Below are 11,387 nucleotides of genomic sequence, written 5' to 3'. Positions count from 1 at the left end.
CTAATAATACTCATAGGTGGCTACCCAAAAATAACAACAATCATGATTATGCCCCGAAAAACAATTATCATTCTTACTCTGCAAGAATGACAAAGGTTGAGTTCCCAAAATTTTGGGGGGATGATTTGAAGTCTTGGTTGTACAAGTGTGAGCAGTTTTTTATGTTGGACAATGTGGGTGATGAAGCTAGAGTGAAGTTAGCTGCAATTCATTTAGAAGGTAAGGCCCTTCAATGGCATCAGGCCTATATGAGACAACGGGAAAACACCATACCAACTTGGACAAAATATGTAGCTGAATTGAATGGGAGGTTTGAAGATTTGTATGATGATCCCATGTTAGAGCTAGTCTCCTTAAAACACACAGGTTCTGTCAAGGAATACCATGACTCATTTGATACAGTTGTAAGTAGACTCGCCCTCTCAAAAGAATATGTTCTTAGTTGTTTTTTAGTTGGGTTACAGTGTGATATGCAATATCATGTCCGGATGTTCAATCCTACTACTCTCCAACAAGCTTATTGTCTAGCCAAGTTACATGAAGCTACGCAACAGGCCAAACAAAACAAACCCAACTTCAAACCTAACAATCAGTCCTTTAGCTCACCAAACATCCAAAAACATTTGCCTAATACCCAAAAATGTTACCACCTCTTTTACCGACCCCAACGACACCCCAATTTACCAACAATCCCCCCCCCCCATTGAACTCAAAAACTCATACCACCAGGAGGACTTTATCTCCTGCAGAATTTGTTGATAAGAGATCAAAGGCCTTATGTTTCTTTTGTGATGAAAAATTTGAAAGAGGGCACGTGTGCAAAGGAAAGAAATCGCAACTCTATCATTTGGAGTTTGAGGAAGAAGACGAAGAAGAAATGGTAGAAGAAGAAACTGAAATTAATACAGAGTTGGCACATATTTCCTTAAATGCAATATCTGGCATATCTTCTTTCCAAACAATGAGGTTGACAGGTATGAGTCGAAAGAAACAGCTACAACTGTTGTTGGACGGTGGTAGCACTCACAACTTTATTGATAAGGAAGTGGCGATATTGTTGAATTGTTCAATTCATACAGGACAAGACATGAAGGTTAAAATACCAGGTGGTGGTCAATTAGCATGCAACGAGATTGTAAAAGATTTTTGTTGGACTATACAGGGAATGGAGTTTAAAGCGGATGTTTATCTAGTTCCGTTAGGTGGGTGCGATATGGTCTTGGGAGTACAATGGTTGTCAACTTTGGGTCCTATCTTATGTGATTTTAAACATCTTACAATGCAGTTTAATTACCAAGGGAAGAAAATGGTTTTGAGAGGATCAAAAAGCCCAAAACTAAGCATCATTAAAGCTCAACAGTTAGGTAAATTAATGCATACACATGGTAGCCTTGCTATGATGCAACTACGTGCAATGGGAGAATCCATACCTAACTACCAGATGAACACGACACCGCCATCAAAGAATCAGAAACTCCCACTGGAACTTCAACTCTTGGTGTCTAAATATTCATGTGTTTTTGTTGAACCCACAACTCTTCCACCATCAAGACAAGAGTTTGATCATCGAATACCCCTCAAGGAGGGATGTAACCCAATCAATTTGAGACCTTATCATTACCCATTACTACAAAAAGATGCTATAGAACAACTTACTGAAGAACTACTGAGATAGGGAGTAATTCGCGAAAGTAGCAGTCCTTTTGCTTCCCATGTGGTATTGGTAAAAAAGAAAGACAGTGGGTGGAGAATGTATGTGGATTATAGGGCGTTGAACAAAGAAACTATAAAGGATAGGTTTCCAATACCATTAATTGAAGAACTAATGGATGAACTACATGGGACTGCCTTCTTTTCGAAAATCGATTTACGATCTGGTTATTACCAGATACGGGTGGCAGAAGAAGATGTTTACAAGACAGCCTTTAGAACTCATTGCGGGCATTTCGAGTTTCTTATCATGCCTTTTGGGCTCACAAATGCTCCGTCAACCTTCCAAGGACTTATGAACAATGTTTTTAAACCTTATTTAAGAAAATTTGTATTAGTATTCTTTGATGACATATTGATCTACAGTCGAAATTGGAAGGAACATCTCCAACATTTAGAAATCGTGTTGAAGACCATGGAAGAAGAACAACTTTTAGCCAAGATGAGCAAGTGTTCTTTTGGTGTACAACAAATCGAGTATCTTGGCCATGTAATTACTCCAAAAGGCGTGGCAACGGATCCGACTAAGATACAAATTATACCTGATCTGCCCATTCCTCAAAATTTGAAACAATTGAGGGGTTTTTTGGGTCTAATCGGGTACTATAGACGATTTGTCAAGGATTACGGAAAGATTTGTAAACCACTTACTGATTTACTCAAGGAGGATTCCTTTAGATGGACCAGGGCTGCCACTATTGCGTTTGAAGCTCTTAAAAAGGCAATGACAACACCACATGTGTTAGCGCTTCCATATTTTAATTCTACATTCATTATTGAGACGGATGCCTCAGGGTGTGGGCTAGGAGCAATGCTGATGCAAAAGGGCATCTGATCGTTTTTATAAGTAATGCTTTATCCCCTAAAACCTACAACTATCAACTTATGAAAGAGAATTGTTGGCTGTCATTTTTGTTGTTAAAAAATGGAGTCAATATCTATTAGATAGTCATTTTATTATCCAAACCGATCAGCAAAGTCTTAAATATTTATTGGAAAATAAAATATCAACTCCCTTCCAACAGAAATGGTTGTCTAAGTTATTGGGGGTTCGACTATGAGATAAGATATAAACAGGGAATCACCAATAAAGTAGTTGATGCTTTATCAAGGGTACAAAGTAGTGAACTATTAACATGGCATTATCTATGGTACAATCGGATCTCATAAAGGAGATTTCAGCTTCCTGGAATTCGGATGAAGGTCTTCAACTGTTGATTAAGAATAAGGAAGATAATTCAGGATCACATAAGCGTTACTCGTGGCAAGGAGGTGAATTAAGAAGAAAAGGAAAACTTGTTGTAGGTAATGTACCAGATCTGAGAAACCGGTTAATAAAATGGCATCACACGTTAGCTCAAGGAGGTCATTCAGGTGTTACAGCTACCTACAAAAGGTTAACTCGGTTGTTTTATTGAAAAGGCATTAAACGAGACGTGGTAGAGTTCATTAAGAGGTGTGTGACATGTCAGAAGTGCAAAAGTGAAACAGTTGCTTATCCAGGAATGCTTCAATCATTACCTATTCCTCAATGAGTATGGGAAGATGTATCTATGGACTTTATTGAAGGGTTACCTAAGTCTTGGGGTAAGGAATTAATCTTAGTTGTGGTTGATAGACTTAGTAAATATGCTCACTTTGTGGCACTTTCACATCCTTTCACCGCTATAACAGTAGCTTAGGTTTTTATGGACCAGATTTTTAAGCTACACGAATTCCCTAAGAGCATCTTATCAGACAGGGATGCAATTTTCTTAAGCACTTTTTGGACAGAGTTGTTGGCTATACAAGGTATGGATCAAAATTTGACAACCGCTTATCATCCCCAGTCGGATGGAGAAACAGAGGTTGTAAACCGATGTTTGGAGGTTTTATCTAAGATGCATGTTGATATTGCCATATTTTTACATATTTTAGGCAATATTTAATTACATTTTGATTAATATTTTGGTTATTTGCATAGATAAGTGGTATTTATAAGGATAAATTACATTTTGCAGCCAAAAGAAGTCATCTTGAAGAATAAGGACTGAAAGTGACAGGAACCGGAACTTTGGAGGTTAAAAGCTTAAGAGATGAAAAATTCAGCAAAAAGGCGTACTCACGATGTGAGAAACAAAGGCTCATGACGTGAGTATGGTGATTCTAGAAGATAAACATCCGGAAGCAAAAGAATTCGTGTTGGATACATATTCATTCGAACTCACGACGTGAGCTTCCTTGCTCACGACGTGAGGAGGGAAAATCAGAAACTATAAATATCCTTGATCCTCACAATTTTCAGAGGTTGGCTGGTGAGAAAATAGTTACCAGAAGTCGATTTTCAAAGGTTTAGAAGGTTAGAAACCTGGCAATAGCACCAATGAAGAAGGAGAAGATCATAATTTACTTTATAGTTTGGTACTTTACTATGCTTTCAATTATGAATTGTTTTTGTTTGATTGTTAGTATGAGTAGCTAAATCTAGTTGTTTCTGTTAGCTAGATGAAGCTGGAACTCATGGTTTGTTTATATTAATTGAGGCTTTTCTAGTTGGTTAATGTCTTGTGTTTGATTGTTTATACCTAGCATGATTAATTTGATACTAGATTGCTTCAACTCATATTCTGTGTAGCTTAGTGACCAATAATCTGCATTAATTTGATTACCTAGTAATTTAGTGAACATTAGATTATTAGAGCTAAGATTGAACTAATCTTAGATAAGTAATTGAAGTATTGAATTTGGTTGTGCTGGAGAACTCATATTATGAACATAATTGTGTTTGTTAACTCAATCTTACATAGCTCCAATTCTACTTAATAGTTAATTATGTGTTCAATTATGTGTGACTATGCTTAGATCTACATGAATTAATTCAACATTAGTTAATTTGGAATTGAATTGCTAATAATACATTAATTGGTAACCAACGAGAATTGTCATAATTAATAGTTAAACCATTGAGGGAAAGCGGATTCAAACTAACAGAAGTGTTCTTATTACTTGATTGAATTGTGTTTGAGAATTTAAGTTTGTCTAAACTTGCAAAATTAGATAAAAACCATTACTTTGCTAGAATTTAAGGTTAATTTAATAGTAAGTAGGTTAACTAATTAATACCGTTCCCTGTGTTCGATACTCGACTTACCCAAAGCTATACTATAATCTGACTAGGTACACTGCCTATAGGTGCATAGTTAGCAGAAGTTTGTTAGATTATAAATTTAAAACTAGTATGTACTTTTGTGCACATCACATGTGTAGTGATAAACCCACAGATTGGATAAAATGGTTACCGTTGGCGGAATACTGGTATAATACCAGTTATCACTCCACCATCAAAACAACCCCATTTGAGGTCGTCTATGGGCAACCACCACCAATCCACTTGCCTTATCTACATGGAGAGAGTAACGTTGAAGTTGTTGATAGAAGTCTTCTTGCAAGAGAACAAACTATAAAGTTGTTGAAACATCATATGGCCAAAGCTCAAAATAAAATGAAACAGCTAGCAGATGGGAAGAGAACCGAAAGGCATTTCGAAATAGGGGATTGGGTGTACCTTAAATTACAAGCTTACAGACAGTCTTCTGTTGAATACCGACCCAATCATAAGTTATCAAACCAATATTATGGTCCATATCAAATCTTGGAAAAGATCGGTCCTGTTGCATATAAACTAAAGCTACCAGTAGGTTCTCAAATTCACCCAACCTTCCATGTGTCAAGGCTTAAGAGACATTTTGGCATTCCTCCTGGAACCATAAGTGCACCACCTCCACTAAATGAAGGTACAACATGCAGAGAACCAGAGGCTTTGATTGACAAAAGAATGATAAAGAAACATAATCGGGTGGCGGTAGAATGGTTGATTCAGTGGAAAAACCAACCTGCTGAAGAGGCTACTTGGGAAGCTGCAGAAAAGATTATGGAGTTATTTCCAAATTTTAAAGCTTGGGGTCAAGGATTAACTGAAGATGGGGGTACTGATACGAACCAAATATCTGGCCCAAGCTCTGGTATATCCGACTCAATCCCAAGTGCAGGAATGGCCCATTAGCCGAGTAATTGAGAAAACGTCTTTTATTTCTTTTTATTTCAGTAATGTTTATCTTACTGAAGTTGTTAGGATAACAGAGTGAATCTTGAGAGATGTATATATACATCAGATTGATATTAACATAATATATGATATGATTTCTTCTTTTTCGCTTGCTCCATCTTCTTCTTTGTTCTTCTGTTATTCGAGAGTCTACTCTCCTGTAATCTGAGGGAATTGAGCATCGTTGGTGAATCACTCACCTTGGTTGATTAATGTTTGTTTGATTAAAGCTTCAGGATTTGTCAGGGTGTATCATCTGCCGCTGTCCGCTGCCCCTCGCTGGTGAGTAGATGCATCCGTCCGCCGGTGAGTAGAAGTCGTCAAGCCGATGGGATCGTCAGCGATGGAAGCTACGATGCATATAAAGGAGAAATGGGAGTGACTGTCGGTTGTGCTTGGAATTGGATATGATGATACCCTGATAGATAGAACATACATTCTTAGGGTTAGCTTAAAGTCACTTAGGGCAAAAATGTAATTCCCGATATATATTGTACCGCCCCGTTCCTGGTACGTATTAATTTATTAAATGTCTTTTATAAAGAGCTACTATGCGAGTAGTAGCCCTAACTCGTCGAGTAGATGCCAGGTTGGACACGGGTTTTAAGTGATCTACTCGGCGAGTCCGCGCTTGGACTCGACGAGTAGGCCAGTCTGGAGGAAACCCTAATCCTTAGGGTTTGTACCCTATTTAAACGTCCTTATAGCCCCCATCCCAGCCTCCAGCAACCTTAGAGCGTTCCCCCTCAAAACCCTAGCCTCCATTGGTGAGCTTGAGTGATTCCTTCTTGATTTTAAGTGTTTTGGTGTATTCTTGGAAGTGTAGAAGAGAAGGAAAGAGAGAAGGTGCAAAGGAGAAGAAGGAGATCCAGAAGCTAGATTCCATTTGCTACTTCATCTGGTAATAAAGTCTCTACCTTGTTCATTTTCCTAGTAGATCTTCATATATGCTTGTTTTGCCACTTTTGGGACATTTCAAGGTCCAAACTCGAGATTGGAGCTCCCTTAGGGTAGTGAGCTATAGATCTGGACATCATTGAGCCCCAGGAGCTCAAAGTAGCTACCTTTATGCAAAGCAAGGCCTTGTTCCAAACCTTAGGACTCGACGAGTTGTTCTTGGTGTTTTAGCTCCATACCTCTATGCATGTACGTAAAGTTGGCAACTTTACGTGTTATATCGGCCCTAGAAGCTCAGTTCTATGAATTGGATGCACTGGAATTGATTAGAATCAACTGTTAAGTGAGGACATGCATAGGACTTGACGAGTTGTTCTTGGACTCGGCGAGTCGGAGCGCAAACCCTCCCGATTTCTCCGATTTTAGAATTGTGAGTTGAATCAGCAAGTGGAAGAGGACTCAATGAGTTAGAACAAGGATCTGGAAGTAGAGGGACTCGGCGAGTCTACGTCCCGACTCGGCGAGTCGAGTCGCGAGTTAGAGAAGTGTGAGTCCGGGAACTCGGCGAGTTCATAGTGGGACTCGGCGAGTAGAGTCAACCAGGAAGTTGACTTTGACCAGGGGTAAAATAGTCATTTTACCCTGCGATTAGTTATCAGTATTTGATTTAGTGTTTATGGGATTTGTAGCCGGGGAGTTCCGGAGCAGCAGTCAGACAGTCTCAGATTTAGCACCTGAGCAGCCAGCATTACGAGGTGAGTTTCCTTCCAGTAGGAACGGGTTTACGGCCACAATGCCGACCCGTTTAGTTAGCAGTAGTTCCGGACTTCGGTCTGATGCAGTAGTTCAGTGTGCTTGATGTCTTTGTGATTCAAGCATGTCTTTGTGTTATGTGTTCCGGACTTCGGTCTGATGTAGTATGCAGTATATGTGTTTATGCTAGTAGTTATGATTATGCTATGCTATGTTCAGTCAGTTCCAGACTTCGGTCCGATGCAGAGGGCAAGGCCCTGGTTAGTTCCAGACTTCGGTCCGATGCAGTTTCCGGACTTCGGTCCGATGCAGAGGGCAAGGCCCTGGTTAGTTCCGGACTTCGGTCCGATGCAGTTTCCGGACTTCGGTCTGATGCAGTGGGCAAGGCCCAATAGTTGCTTTATATGTTATTGTATGGTATGTGGTAGTTTGGGGGAGCTCACTAAGCTTTGTGCTTACAGTTTCAGTTTTTGGTTTCAGGTACTTCCGCTAGTAAGGGGAAGAGCTCGGGATGATGGCATGGCACACACCACAGCTTCAGTTTATCCTGGGAGTTTTATTCAGATATTTTGATATGTTTTGACATCAGTTAATTTGATAAATTTATTATGACATTTCGAGACGCATGATCCATGGATTTATCTTTTAATATTTGATATTATGGTTTAGTAAAGTTTTCAAATGAAAATTTTTGGGTTGTATTTTTGGGATTTTACAAGTTGGTATCAGAGCCTTGGTTTGAGGGATTCAGGCATACTTTCGGGTATGACTGGACTCAAACTAAGGAAATGGTAAAAGATTTTCCAAAGAAAAATGTTTCGAAATAATTTTTGAAAAAGAAACTTAAAAAGAAAAGAGTTTTGAGAAAAGGAAAAGGGTGTGGTGCATGCGATCAGCCGAGCTCAAGTAAGTACTCCCAAATTACCCATACAAGTTTATGTTATAATTATCAATTCCAGTTTCAGTAGAACAACATGCTAGAATAGGACTAAGGATCTAGGAGGATGCCTTATGTGCCTGTTGTATGTGTTTCAGCTTTGTGAGAATTGCATGCTAGTATTGAGTAGACAGCAGTAGGATAGCCTATTTTGGTTATGCCTGATAGTATGAGCTTATCATTGTATGCTAGTACAGTTTCTCGTTATGAGGATAGATTTGCTTGAGTAGTTTCCTGTGTCCGAATGTTGCTTGCTTCGTGCTTTGTAGGACTCGGATTGATGGGAGTTAGCCATTAGGTGAATACGTCACGTCACATATGATCATGGTTGAATAATCTCAGAGTACTGGATTTGGCCCTATTGCGCAGCTCTCGTTTGAGTCTAACCGTTGTAGGGACGAGTCTTTTACTCGAAGGGTTATATGAGCCTCGTCACATGTGATGATATTCAGGTGATGGTTAATTGGCATTACAAGGAGGCCTTCAGCAGCTTAGGACTGGATTGGGTGGAGTCAGAGATTTCCCTAGGTCAAGCCTAGGATGAGAGTAGCAGAGATCAGTAGTAGTAGAAGTGACTTGGTGGAGTCGAGGCAGTGCTTGAGGAAAGTACGGATAGATGTGAAAGGTAGTATGGGCCCGTACTACTGAAAGCAGAGGATCCGTACTTGAATCGAGGAAGGCTGAGATGAGACCAGGAAACTTGTAGTAGTAGCGATCCCTCGAGATATATCAGTGTTCCTGACGTTGTCATGATGTGTTTTGTAGAATGGTGGTTTTACGCCCTAGGCCAGCAGTCGGCAGTTCAGGAGCCGGCGAGGGATCAAGATCAGGCTCAGGGGCCGAGCATCTAAATGAGCAGACCAGGGAGTTCCTCTCTTCAGAGGTTACTCGCACCATACTTGAGCAGACTCCTGTGATCTTCGGTTCGATCAAGGAGGGTTTTTTAGATCTGATGGACGAGAGGTTGAGCACCTTCCGTGCTGAGGTGGCGGCGATGATGGGGTCGCGCATACTCACCTTCAGGGAGTTCCGGGCTTGTGGAGCTCCAGACTACCATGGGGCGCGGGATCCCATTGCGAGTACTAGGTGGTTGGCGGATGTCGCCAACGCGTTCCGCGCCAGCAGATGTCCCGAGGGGGACAATGTCAGACTAGCATCCTGTCTTCTGAAGGACAGGCGCGGGCATGTCATCGGGGATGACGCAGCGCTTGATGCGATGACTTGGGCTGATTTTACTACTAGGTTCAGAGCCGTGTTTGCACCGGTTATTGAGGTGCAACAGTTAGCCAGGGAGTTTCAGGATCTCACCCAGACTACAGAGACAGTGGCGGGGACTACCGCCAAGTTCAGGGAGAGGGCTCTTCTCGTTCCTCAGTACGCAGTTGATTAGGAAATGAAGAAGGCCCGTTATCATGAGATGTTGCGGAGTGATATCCGCCAGTTTGTGAGCCGGTCCAGCTGTAAAACGCTGGATGATATGATTGCGAGGGCTCGTGAGAGAGAGAGAGATTTGGAGATGGAGAAGAAGAGGAAGCCATAGGCGGCATCTGGCACAGGGAGTTCGGGCAAAAAGCCCAAGGTATCAGATCCCAGATCTAGAGGACAGCAGAGCCACAGTCGGTGTGGCAAGTGTGGGAGATTGCACGATGGGGCGTGCAAGGCAGGTAGTGTCGGTTGCTATAAGTGCGGCCGGACCGGGCATTTGAGTAGAGATTGTACAGCTACCACCACCACCACAGCAACTGATCTGATTTGCTTCCATTGCAATCAGATGGGACATAAAAAGTCCCAGTGCCCGAGTTTAGCAGCAGCAGGGAAGGTGGCAGCACCTGCCCCTGCTACTTTGAGGATGACAGACGGCCGTCAGGGCCGGAGTGAGGCGCCAGTGGCGAAGAGTAGAGCTTTTCAGATGACAGCAGAGGAGGCGCGAGCGACTCCTGATGTGGTGATGGGTATGTATTTTCCTCTTATCTCTTTATTGATATTGATTGTTTCTCATGGTTATATGTTTTCGTATAGGGTCGTTCTTAGTGAACGGCGTTTCAACTACAATATTGTTTGACTCGGGGGCCACCCGATCATTTGTTTCCCTTGCGCTTAGCAAGAGGTTTAGCAGGGCTCCGGGGGAGCTAGATTGCCTACTTGAGGTTGAGATAGTTGATGACAGGACCGTCAGGGTCGCGAGAGTATATAGGTCGTGTTCGCTGCAGTTATTTGATGAGCAGTTTTCAGTAGACTTGGTTCCCATTCCCCTGCGAGGGAATAAGGTTATAGTGGGTATGGATTGGCTGAGCCCCAATGGGGCAGTGATTGATTGTGAACTGCAGTTAGTGAGGGTTTGCACTCCTAGTGGGGGAGAGTTAGTGATTCAGGGCGAGAGGCCACAGCGCGGACCGATTCTGTGTTCAGCAGCAAGAGCGAGGCGCTACGTTCAGCAGGGTTGCGCAGGGTACGTCGCCTATGTCATAGATGCCCGGGAGAAGGGTAAGTCGATAGTTGACGATGTACCAGTAGTGCGAGAGTATCCGGACGTATTCCCAGAGGACTTGCCTGGGATACCTCCGGAAAGACAGGTCGAGTTTCGGATTGACCTGGTCCCAGGTGCGGCTCCGATAGCCAAAGCACCGTATCGGTTGGCTCCTCCAGAGATGCAGGAGTTGTCTACACAGCTGTAGGAGCTGCTAGACAAGGGTTTCATCAGGCCGAGTAGTTCACCATGGGGAGCCCCGATCCTATTCGTGAGGAAGAAGGATGGGTCGCACCGTATGTGCATAGATTACCGGGAGCTAAACAAGGTAACAGTGAAGAACCGTTACCCACTGCCGAGGATAGACGATTTGTTTGACCAGTTTCAGGGAGCATCTTGGTTCTCCAAGATTGATCTACGGTCAGGATATCAACAGATGCGGGTCAGGGATGAGGATGTGCAGAAGACCGCTTTTAGGACCCGCTATGGTCATTATGAGTTTGTGGTGATGCCGTTCGGACTCACCAACGCTCAAGCCG

The sequence above is a fragment of the Lactuca virosa genome, chromosome 2 (assembly GCF_052849685.1).
Source record: "Lactuca virosa cultivar CGN04683 chromosome 2, Lactuca_virosa_CGN04683_v6, whole genome shotgun sequence".
Lineage (NCBI taxonomy): Eukaryota > Viridiplantae > Streptophyta > Magnoliopsida > Asterales > Asteraceae > Lactuca > Lactuca virosa.
Note: the sequence above shows the minus strand (reverse complement) of the source record.